Raw genomic sequence first — 12,830 nt, forward strand, 5'->3', positions numbered from 1 at the left:
GGAGGGACTTTTCATGATACACTTTTTAAAAGTGTGCTAAATGAACATTCAGCTACGATTAAAATCTTGGGTTTAACAGAGCAAGAGCTGTAGCAAAGGTAAAATGCTAAAATTAATCTAAACTAGGGATGTCAAAAGATTAATCACATACAAAATAAAAGTTTGTGTTTGCATAATATATTTGTGTGTGGTATTGTGTGTAATTATGTAATTATTATATAATTATAATGTATTATGGAAGAATTTTTTTATGTATATAATTTTTTTATATACATTTAAATATAGCTTACATGAGTGTGTGTTTATATATAGGCCTACAAAATAATTACACACAGTGCAGACACATATATATTATGCAAAAAAAAAGCTTTTATTTTGTATGCGATTAATCACGATTAATCTTTTGACAGCCCTAATCTAACTGTTTATTTTATAATGATGCATTCAATTATATGACATCATATTAGACATTTAACATTTGGAAAAAGGACTACTTAAAATATTTTAAGGAGATTGAAGAGACCCCTGAAAATAAATGGTGCCTTGTTACACAAAATATACTGTACGTTTAGATTTAAATTGAAATCTTAACTTTAGAAAATTAATCATGTATTTTTTTACTACACATTGACAGTTACGTTTACTGTGTGAAATTGGCCATGTTTAACTACGGTTAATATAATAACTGTGGTAATTTGTCATACTGTCATCACATTTCACAGTTCATTGAGGTTAATCTGTTATGTATTTGCATACTGCAAAAGAAAGAAAGAACGTAACTGACGGAATAACCACTGTGAACTTGAGAGAAAACGATTAAAAATAATACATTTTTGGTAAATGTAAGATAATAAATGATTTTAAAATGTAGTTTAAGATCAGGCAGCGCAAAGGACACCTTTACTCCGGAACGGGGTCCTTACAAGTTCACTGTCGCGTGCTTTGATTTCATCCCTCTGCAGCGCATTGCCGTCCATGCAGGTACTTCACATTCATTTAGCACACAGAGTTGTTTCATTTAAGCTTTTTAACTTTTGTATCTCATATTCTCGAACAGTTATATGTTTTTATGCGCCCTATTTGATGTTTTTCTTTAGCCGTTATATTCACGTGATAATGTGTGCACGGTGTTTGTGTGTAACTTAGTGTTTATCACTACTGTGCTGAAGTTGTTGAGAGTTTATCTCACCTGTCAACACATCACTGATCTATTGCAATCATGAATCATGTCTAGAGACAGAACGGAAACGAACGACGTATTTTGGCTGGTTTGAATGCTTAGGATAGTTGAGCCACAAATCTTTAAAGTTGATTTACAGTAATACTGGTAATCTTTACCATTATTATTTCTTAAAATACGGTGGTAAACCTCTGCATTGGTTTGTTCATGCATGCTTAGGTGCTGTGAATACCATTGTATTATATTATATTCTTAATTAATTATGATATTTGAAGCATCAAAGTTTGATATTGCTCATTTATTTCAGTCTTTGACATGACCTTACTAAGTCATATTTTAGCCAACAGTAAATCACAAATAAAGACTTTAGCAGACTTTTTACAGACTGGGTCACTCTGCTAGGAGTCCTAGGACATCTGTGTGAAAGGTGATAAATCACTAATTCAAGAACAAGCATCATTTGTTTGCCATTTGACTTGACACTTTATTATCTAAAGCAATGCAATTTGTGTATTGTGTGGAAATGTACCTTGAAATTCTTTTTGTGACAACTGTAGGTGCAAATGAAGGAGTGGACATGAAACCGTCTTTATCTGTCTAGTAATCCCGTATCACCCAATTCACAACTGCAGGTTAACAGGTGATAATGCTCGCAGATAAATGAGCGTTACCTGTTGGTCTCTTTAGTAATCGGCACTAAACCCCCTTAAGTCAGGAAGCAGTGACAAAGTGGCCACCATCCCTGCCCTCACACACACACTAAAGCAGCAATGCATTCAATCCTTATCTATGTCAGCCCTAGCGTGGCATTCACGCCATGGCCAGAAACAATGCAGCTGTCGCTCAGGTCCGTCAGTCAGAGCGACAGGCTGACAGTGGGTGTGGAAGCACTTGTGTCTGACTTTAGCTCTCTATCTTCCACAGAGCTGTTTTTCCAGTCTAAATACACCCCCCCTTCCCTCCTGTTCCCCTACCAATGCACGGCAGCACAATAAAGGGCGTATGTACCCCATACTTCCTCAGATGTTTGTTTAAGTCTGCTTTAGAATGGACGTGAAGGTCCGTTTGCCACATTTGCTTCCTCCACCGGGAGAATTTGGCTCTTTTTGGTGTTGGGGGTCGTGCGTATAATGGAGACAGAAACGCTGACTAATACATTTGTGAATGCTGCATTCAGTGAGATTGAAATGTCAGTGAAGTAACCGGCAGGGAGGCAGAGGAGATAAGAAGAAAGAAAAGAATGACTTGAAGCCAGAGTATAAAATCATTAAAAGCTGGGAGTGCCGGCTGTTGCGCCACCCTATGGCCTTCAAAATTAATCTGCTCCCTATCCGCAGCGGCCCTTTGGTCTTTTAATTACAATTCATTGATGTTGTATCGGGAAACATTTTGATAGCTTTCAAACATTTAAAAACGTGGGAGTAATGCAAGTCTGGTAAGCTTAGTAGGGGGAGCATTGTGTGTTTTGCAGTGCAAAAGGTTGTAGATTTGATGCCCAATGAACACTAGTAGTTGACCGACATTGGCTTTTAATGGCTGATATTAAGAAAGTAATGTGGCTGATATAACACGATCAGAGAAAAATAGAAAATTAGTCAAAACTAAAACTAAATAAACATTTGTTATGCATAATTTGTAAAAATATTCCCTTCAAGTACTTGAAAACTATTTACAAGTCTATGTATTGCGGACCTCACTGTAATGTTTGAATGAGACTATGCTGCATGCCCCAATGTTTTGTGTAACACAATATAACATCACATTTAAAAAAAGGTTAATAATGATAGGGATGCACGATTTTAAAGAAAAATGCAATATGTGATAACTTGCTTAATGATGCGATATACAATATGCAATAAACTAAAATATGTTTAAATACTGAAAATCATATAACATACGTGTTTCACATTCTTTCTGATCATTGATCATCTTCCACACATCAGAGCACACAACCACTAATTTGTGTGTTTGCTAAACTTTGACTATACGCCTATATTGCCATATGCACAATTGCGATATTTTAAAAATTCGGGTATATTGCACGACCCAATTCATCATTTTACTGTTTGTCAAACTTTGTTTTACATATAAGACTGCGTAAAAATCAGTAGGCGAGGCGAGTAGTATGTCCGAATTCATAATATTCCAAAAACAGTAATCGAAAAGTACCCAAATGATACTGAAGTGTTGATTCGATGGACCCTTTACTATCCCGTGAGCCCCCAGTATGCGATTTTGGAGGCAGTTTACATGTCATTTTCGTTATGAAAAATTAATTTAGGCTATTTTTGGGGGCAATTCCGAATGTATAGTTTCAGTGCACTGTAAGTTGCTTTAAATAAAAGTGTCTGCCAAATAGGGCTGTAACGATATTTCACGATATTCAGTATAATACCTGTCAGATATCGATTCTGAATCGCAGTGCACAACTCTTTCATGTACTACGGCTATTTGATCTATCTAAAATCACATTTTTGAGTTGTTTTATAACATGCATTTGAAAAAGCAACACTTGTCAAACATAATCAATATAAATATTATTTTTTATCATGAAAATACCTGTAAATGTTTGAAGAACAGCAGTGTTTATACACTTCCTGCGGCTGCCTGTGTAATGGTACTTCTTCCGCGGTGCATATTGAGTTTGTGCACGAGAGCGGCATCTGGCTTTTGGATGTACCGAAGCATAGCAAGCAGAATCGCATGATGTATCGTTACACCCCTAAAATGCGTACATGTACAGTAAATGTTTGTGCAGAACACGCATTTGTATGCTGGGTTGTTGCTAAGATGTTGTTAAAGTGTTCGAAGTGGATAAGCGTCCGTTCGTTTTTTGTAGCACATCACTGCATTAGGGCTGTGTATCGCCAACAATTTCCCGATACGATACTATTTTAAATTACATTTTTGTTCAGAATTTAGTAACCTTATTATTATTATTATTATTATTATTATCATCTGGTTATTGTACATTGAATAAGCAGTGTTGTAACAAATGTGTTTTTGCCATTAATTTATTAGCTTCTGTGGTAACTCATAGAAATACTTAAAATCCCAGAGTTAGTACTTATGTTTTTTTTTTAAGCAGTTTTACAAAGATGGTGCCTTTGGCATTATATTTGTCTCTCATTATTCTATATCTATGATTATAAAACGGTTAGTTCCAATCCTTGATTCTGATTGGTCAATAGGTGTGCTTTATTCATGATAAAACACTGCTATGACCGCTTCACCCAACGGTTCTATTTAATATCACTGCGCCCTTAGCAACACCCTTAGCAACACATAAACATATAATGAGACAAAGTCTGAGAACAGTTTGTTGTTTTTATTTGAGCTTTCATGTTATTGTTCGCAGTCAGGGACTATTTTTTCTAGCGAAAGGAATGCTTTTATTGATTTAACTTCATGAAAGTTGCACTAATATTTTTTTTACTTTAATATTGTGTGGTAACCGTTTTATAAAAGCAATAAGGTACTCGAGGCAAGTGCTGTATCGTGAATAAGTAACCGCTGAAGGGGTTGCAGGCACTCCGCTTCGCGTCGTGCCTAACAACGCCCTTCAGCCGTTACTTATTCACGATACAGCACAGCCTCTCGTACCTTATTGCTTACATATATCTATAAACATGCAGTCAGACTTAATACTATGTAACAGAAATCAGATTATTAATGTGCCAGCTATAGTTTGAAGTAGCTCTGTATCTCTTCTCCAGACGTACACTTTTCACATGCAAATCTTTGTCGTGTTTCTTCTAAAATGCGTTAGTACTGTTTTATAAGAGAGTGGCTAATAAAGCCCTTTGCAGTAGTATAGGCTAAGATATCTGCACTTTCATACTGAGAGAGAGAAAGAGAGAGAGAGCGAGAGAGAGAGAGACGTGCGCTCGCTATGCAGACACGTGCGCCAGCAAGACAGACACGCAAAGTGAAAGTATACCCCGCTACCTTTAGCTCTACGTACTCCACGGGACACATGCGTCCTTTCTATATGCATCACGGATCAACAGCGATTCGTCACGTTACTTTTAAAAAGTGCATCCGAATCGATACGGAAGGTTCTGTTTCGATGACACATCGTCAGGCGTCCATGACGATGTATCGTCGTATCGATATTTTGAACACAGCACTACTCTGCATATTGCTAGGCTACTGCAAAAACTTAAAATTAAAGGTGCAATCAGGGAGTTTTAGCAACATCTAATAGTGGGCAGTGTTGGGGAAAGTTACTTGTAAAAGTAATGCATTACAATATTAAGTTACTTCCCAAAAAGGTAACTAATTGCGTTACTTAGTTGCTTTTCATGGAAAGTAATGCTTAAGTTACTTTAAGTTACTTTTGCATTACTTTTTCTTACTTGGCTGAGGCTTGATCTCTTTCAGGCCTTGCAGGTGTTTTTTTATGATCGCAAAAATGTCAAGCTCTAGCCTGCCATTTCCGTTTCTGACTTAAACTGTTCCCGCTCAGGCGCACAGAGTGAGTAATTCTACGTTAATATGTTCAGTTTAATTCAGTACATTATTTTATTTTTAAATTGAATTAATTAAACTGAAAAGTAACTTGCATTACTTTTTTAAAAAAGTAACTAAAATATTAATGTGTAATGGGTACCGCGTTACTTTACTCGTTACTTCAAAAAGGAATATTATTACATAATGCGCGTTACTTGTAAAGCGTTACCCCCAACACTGGTGGTGAGACTGTGAATTGCACAATGACTTAGTCCAAAGGACCTGTCCTTTTTAAAAAGCATAGTGAAGCTATGGTAGCCTCCATAGTACAAACACGTTATTGTCTGAGACAACGTAGTGACAAAACGTGATATATAGTACAGTTTGTTTGTTTATGGCTACTGTAGAATCATAACAGCGACTTCCAACTGAAGAGGACCAGTGCTCTATGTAGATAAAATGGCTTATTCTAAGGTAATAAAAACATATGTTTATTATATAGGGTCTTTACACACCACTGATAATATAATTATGTATATTATATTGCATTTCTAAATTTTACACATTGCACCTTTAATATGAATCACACCGATAAGTCCCTATTTTCAATCATGCCTTCTTCTCCCCTGATGCAACACTTCACCGATGATGTTCACTTGATTTCGGATCCTGTCAGGAATTATTACATATACTCACAATCTCCAAGATCTAAGTTGGTTTAATTTATGAATGGCAGCATATGACAGCGGCCTGGGCAGAGGTGTGTGGCTGCCCATCACCGGATCCACCGACTCCAAAGCTTGAGAGGAATGCGGACTGTCTATCCCCCTCCCGATCTTTGAAGCCCACATTAAAATGACTGTGCTCCCCCCTCCTCTTGTATAAGTCGCAGCGCAGGGGGCACAGAAAGAGCCTGTGTTTGATCTGAAGGTCGCCGGCCCTCTGCCCGTGTTGAGAGATACCTGGCTGACGTGGCTTCTTCTTATTTAATAACATGAAGGGGAAGCGAACTCTCTCTCATAATTAGGCCTAATTACCAAGCAGGTGTTGACAGACGACCCAAGAAGAGACAAACTGCCTTTATCCCGAGTCTTAGAGTCAGATTACTGGAGCTGTCTTATCTGTTACACAGAAAAACTCTCTTTTAGCATCATTCCATCAGGAGAAATGGGAATTCCTGATTTATTCCTAACTTTGGCTGGGAATTTAATACCTTTTCTAATTCAATTCCTAATTTTAGCCGCGTTGTTTTGTTAAGAAGAACATTGTGGATCCTTTGAATCATTTCGAAGCACATCAAGTAACATTAATTGTTGTGCTTAATTGGGTGGAATGGGGTGTAAATGTTTGGACCCATTTGATTTATGCATCATTAAATTATAAATTGCTTCTCTGAATAAGTTTTTTTTTTAATGAATTGGATGATGCTTGAAGGCCTTTACATGATGAGCAATGGAAGTGAATGGGGACTGAGATTTAACATACTGCTTCTGGCTCCTATTGCGCTACACGTCAAGAGGTTTGGATCAACATCAGTTTTAAAGCTCAATGTTGATATTTTGCACATGACACACTCAGTCACGCTTCGCCTGCAAGTCGAAACAAAATGTTGCTCAATATAAAATTTGTCAAAGTTGCCACGCCGGTGCAACCGTGTTTTTTCCGCCTAGTTCCACAGCCTGTTTTTCCACTCCATCCTTATCTCTTATTTTTTTCCATCTGTGACTGACAGGGCTGTATTGGTACAGGAATGTTTTGATGCGTTGTGTTTGCACAACGAGAACATGCATTTCCAGACCTGTGTGTCAAACAGCCCTGCTGCAGCTAGCTGCACAATAAGGGTATGTTAATCCTCTTTAAACCAACAAAAACCTTGCTGTCACACACTCGTGCAATAGAGTGCCCCACCAGCTTTTCAATGAATGCTTTAAGGAACGGTTTACCAAAAAAATAAACTCTGACTTTATTTACGAGTTCTTCATTTTACCTGTTCAACACAAAAGGTGAATATTAAAAAATGTTCAAGCTCCAACACTTCATAAACAGACAGAAGTATCTCACACAGATTTGTGTCCCCCCTATAGGCTGTAATTGTATTTTCCTGCAATTATCATTTCTTTATGCTTTAAAATAGCTTAAATGTAACTCTACACCCTTTCATGTTTCATTAAGTGTACACTCTATGAATATGCAAATTAGTTTTCGCCTCTACTCAGTCACACCAGCTCGGACCACAGATATACAGTACTGTGCAAAAGTCTTATGGTGCATTCACACCAGCCGCGGTAGAGGCGGCAAAAAGTTGGACACTTGAACATTTTAATTTACTAGAAATTCTAGTCATTCGAGACATTCATGCGGAAATTTGCATCATGGGAGGGACTTCTGCGGCTCCGCTCACTTCCTGTAATCATGTAACTATTACAGCAAAGTCCTGATGGGTTAACGCAGCGCGGAAATCTGCCAAATTTCAGATTTTTTAATTGCGCGTTTTCCGCGGCAACGCTCAATTCGCGCATAACCCACCTTCTGCGCGTTCCCTGCCCGCAGGATGCCTAATCGCATTTTTGGATTGACTTAATATGTAAATCACTTGCGCTTGCCGCCTCTACTGCGTCTGGTGTGAACCCTGCATTAGGCCACCATCACCGACTTTGTTGTTTTAGCAAAGTTTTAATGTCTGTCCATATTTATTTTTCACTCTTTTTTAAGATACAAACAGAAAATACAGGAGATATGTTCACAAAATTAAAAACAAAACATTTTCAGAACTAAATGTCGTCTTCAGGCATCGGTCAGTATTTAGTGTGACCTCTCTTGGCACGAAACACATCTTGAGCTTTTTTGAGGATACTGAAGTCCTGAAGTCATTCGATTAGAATAAGAAATTAAGATTTAATTTCATTTAGGTTTAAGAGATTCTGCAGTTACCTGCTATTGCTCAAGTGGAAGGGGAGTTTACCCTAAATACTTGACATTTCATCTTATACTTTTATACTGTTTTTAATGCTACATACACATTTCCTGTATTTTCTGGATGTATTCTATTAAAGAGACTGAGATATAATTATATATGATCACTATACAATTGCAAAAACCACAAATCTAATGGTAACATGATGGCCTAATGCTACGTACACACCAAACGCGGGGCATCGCATTCCTCGCTCTAAATTACTCGCGGGATTTAACTTCGTGTCATGCAAATTTTTCGCTCAAGTTGAATATTTTCAACTTGGGCGAAAACGCACTTAAGGTGAATAGCGCGTGTATTCGCAAACGCTCCGCACATACCGCGTCATTCGCATCACCCCACGCGAGGACTCGTCTGATCGCGTCTGAGTCTTGTGTTTACTTTATATGTAATCTACTGCCGCAAATCATTGAACTCGCTTTTGATGTAAACCCACAGTAATGCTACGTACACACCAAACGCATGCCATCGCGTTACTAGATTACTCGCGGGATTAAACCTCGTCATGCGAATTTTTGTCTCGAGTTGAATATTTTCAACTTGGGCGAAGACACATTAGAGGCGAATAGCGCGTGTTTTCGTGGCAAACAGGCCGCCCATATCGCATCATTTGCATTGCCCCACGCGAGGACGCGTCTGGTTGCGTCTTTGAATTTAATCTACTCACCCAAATCACTCGCGTCTGGTGTGAACCCACAGTAAGACTTTTGCACAGTACTGTAATATGGACATGGTACATAGATGCTGCATTCGGCAGTTCCTGACACGTAGCTGCTAAGTTCGGATTTACAATGCATACGTGAGTTTTTTTTCAACGCTGATGTTAACAAGTTACACATTGCGCGAGACGCCTGCTGCAAGCATTAATTTGTAGCTCATATGGCAGTAAATAATACAGTGATATGATCATGAAGGCATGCGCTTTTTCTGTCTTTTCTGCTCCGGACGTTCACTTTGTTAGAAAACCATACCTATTATATCAAGACGCACGTTGATAAGCCTGTCAATCGTATGCAGCGTTTGCACAGAGCAATTGTCATAATATCAAGGTACTGTGAAATCAGAATGCTTGTTATGCTACATACACCAAACGCAGGGCATCGCGTTACTCGCTCTAGATTACTCGCAGGATTTAACTTCGTGACATGCAAATTTTTCGCTCTAGTTAAATATTATTAACTTGGGCGAAGACGCGTTTTGAGGCAAACACGCCGCCCATATCGCGTCATTCGCATCGCCCCACGCGAGGATGCCTATGATCGCGTCTTTGCTTTGACTTTGTATGTAATCTACTTGCGCAAATCGTTGAACTTGCATCTGGTGTGAACCCACAGTTATGCTTTCGAATTGCTCTCGCGGCACAGTAATGTCACTCGCCAATCGTTCTGTGCATAAAGTTAAGAGAAAGGTGTCCCCCTACTGGTTTGGGGGGGCACTGCATACGCACATTATACGAATGCTTAGCATAAAAATCCTGTTTTTTTGTCATTAAGGGAAATCCTCTTGAAATCATCTGAAGCAGCAGTGCAATGAACGTTTCAGGCTATGCATCCATACATATCTATGGCTTGAATTACTGATCCACTCGTTCAACTGTGTTGACATGATCGGTTGCATGTTTGTGACGTAGGAAACAAACGTAGCAGGTGGCGATTTCAAGACATGGTTTTGAGACTGAAGAAAACACTCAGCAATTGTGTTGAATGAAGAATTTTAGACATGGTTTTTCTTAAAGCATATTAAAAACACCACATAGACTTGATTCTCACCACAGGGGGACTTTAGCTATGCCAAAAGGGAGAGGGACACAATAACCTTAGCATTTCAAGGTAGGACTGAACATCATTTCAGCGTCGACATTGCAAAACATGAAGAGCATTTTTTCCTTTGTCGGTGTTACACTAAATAAGAACGGTTTCAACTGGCAAAAAATCTAATTCAATAACATTTCACCTCGTGATAGACAAATGAATACGGTTCCATGTTCCATACCGTTTTATTAACATGGTCTGGTCGCTTGACACGTAGTAGGCTGCATGTGTAGTAAAACCATCCATCACACAGCAATTTTTCTCAAGTTGCCACCCCAATATAAAAAAATATAGTTCCCCCATTATTATGGGGGTTCTGGCTGGTCTAGTTCAAGGTTTACTTCAGAGGGACAGGTAAAGCCATTATATCAGAATCATACTGATTCAGACAGCCGCCCAAACCCCAACGGTTTAATTTCATCCCCTATATGTGCAGTAGACGGGGTCTGGCTCCTACACAGGCCTGATGGCGACTGATAGTCACGGGTTCTAATCCTACAGCATCTCTCTTTTCTCTCCTGTTTGAGGCTGGAGGGGCGTTTGGTGACTGTTTCCTTTGTGAGAAGTTGGTACGGGGCGGCAGGGGGCTCGACTCTTAATTAGGAAGGTAGGGCAGCGAAGAATCTCCGCTTGACAGATTAACATGCACAATTTAACCACTAACCTTCCGAAATGAGCTCCCCCAAAATACCTGCGGCTCCGGTTTCAGCGCGAGGGCAGAGGTGAGCAGAAATGACACTGAGCAGAAGGCTCTTCATTAACCGAGCGGCTTCATATCAAAAATCTGTAATATCGGCTACCACTCAAGATAAAACCGGTTATTTGTGTTATTGAGTATGTCATTTAATAAAATTGCTTTAATTGTGACTTTTGAAGTTTGCTGAATGTTTCCCTGTCTTTCATAAGTTGGGGAAACGGATAATCCTCTTATGTTTTTGGTGCATCCAAAAGCGATTTCAAAGAGTTAATTATGTTAAAGTCGGGTTAATACCACAGCTTATTTTTTTCTTTCATTTTTCAAGTCATATACAGATTGAGTTGTTACAAGGTCCTATTATCTAATTTCCTTCTGAACTTTTGTGGTCTGGTGCATTACTTTGGCTTTCCCTACGGCAGACGCGCTTCTGCTTTGAAAACCTCCGCAAGCTGTTGATAAGAATGAAACAAGACCGAATCGTTCTGTTTACGGTAATTAATCTGTCTTACCTCTTTGATTTATGACATACTGCGTCAGAACTTTTACAAAGAGGAAGAAAGAGAGAGAAAATACATAATCACATGCCCAAAGGCTTTTGGTCTTCATTGTATAAACCAAGAGATATCTGTGTTTACATTGTATATGAGCAGATTCTAATAATTACATGAAAGTCATTGAAATAATTTGATGATAGTACCGATATTCATGGACGAATGGTGGCTGCTGTTGCATTATTTGAGCTGTTTCTGGATGAAGGCAGACTGCTCACTGACAGTGAGTCGTGTTGACAGAGTTTAGGGAAAACTTCCTAATGTCAAGTTTACAATGAGTTTGCACTTAAGGTGCGTGACTAAAACACATGTGCACTTCAGTCAGTGCAATTGAAGTGTTTTTCTATTGTCTGATTCACGGTTTTACATTTCCTTAGGTGTGTATTAGTACATGTTAACGATATGCAAAAGGTACGAACCCCAAAGGTAAACGATGACGCAAATTATTGTTTCCAACGTAAATCTCTTTTCTTGGACTACAACAAACACACGCATAGTAGGCAACAATTTACTTCCTGGACCTGTTGACCGACATTTCATCATTCATCCCGCTTGGACCCACAGCCTGTAAGTTAACTCCTGTTAGCATTACATTGTGACCAAGTCTTTCAAACATTTTAAGGAGCATCACATTTTCGGCTGACGTCAGAGGTATTCAGGCCAATCACAACGTACAGATTAGCTGGCCAATTAGGGACACAGCGCTTTTTAAATTGAGTTTTATACAAAATCATTGCATTTGAGTAAGGCAGGATATCTAGAGCTACAAAAATGTAGGTAGTATGTGGAAAATAATGTGTTTTTTGAACCCATAAACACATTGTATTATACCAAATACACAAAATTTTGTTTTTTTTAGCAATGAAATAGGTGCACTTTAACTCTTTCCCCGCCAGCGTTTTTAAAAAAAGTTGCCAGCCAGCGCCAGCATTTCTCATGATTTTCACAAAAGTTCAATGCCTTCCAGAAAATGTTCTTCTATAAATATTTAAACAAACAATATATCAGATGAAAGAACAGACCCTCTGCTTTCAAACAAAAAAAAACGTTTCATCCTACCTTCATTAGTTCTCTTGTAATCACCTCTCAAACATGGGTAGGTTTCTTCAAAAACACCCAATTTTGAGCAAAAAGCTGAGATAAGCGCTATATAAAAATTTTTGTG

General features: G+C 38.5%; 1 protein-coding gene across 3 annotated transcripts in view; it reads left to right on the forward strand.

Moving 5' to 3' along the window:
* The first annotated feature begins 845 nt into the window (after positions 1–845).
* Positions 846–12,830, forward strand: part of gnb1l (guanine nucleotide binding protein (G protein), beta polypeptide 1-like) — a 50,090-nt gene continuing 38,105 nt past the window's right edge. The window contains exon 1 of one of the 3 annotated variants that reach the window (XM_055198540.2): positions 846–981. The gene's annotated coding sequence lies outside the window, so the exon portion shown is untranslated. Of the gene's footprint in view, positions 982–1,584; positions 1,608–12,830 lie in introns of those variants that run through there. The other 2 variants (XM_055198538.2, XM_055198539.2) reach the window with 2 other exon arrangements.

This window comes from Misgurnus anguillicaudatus, chromosome 22 (assembly GCF_027580225.2).
Source record: "Misgurnus anguillicaudatus chromosome 22, ASM2758022v2, whole genome shotgun sequence".
Taxonomy (NCBI): Eukaryota; Metazoa; Chordata; class Actinopteri; order Cypriniformes; family Cobitidae; genus Misgurnus; species Misgurnus anguillicaudatus.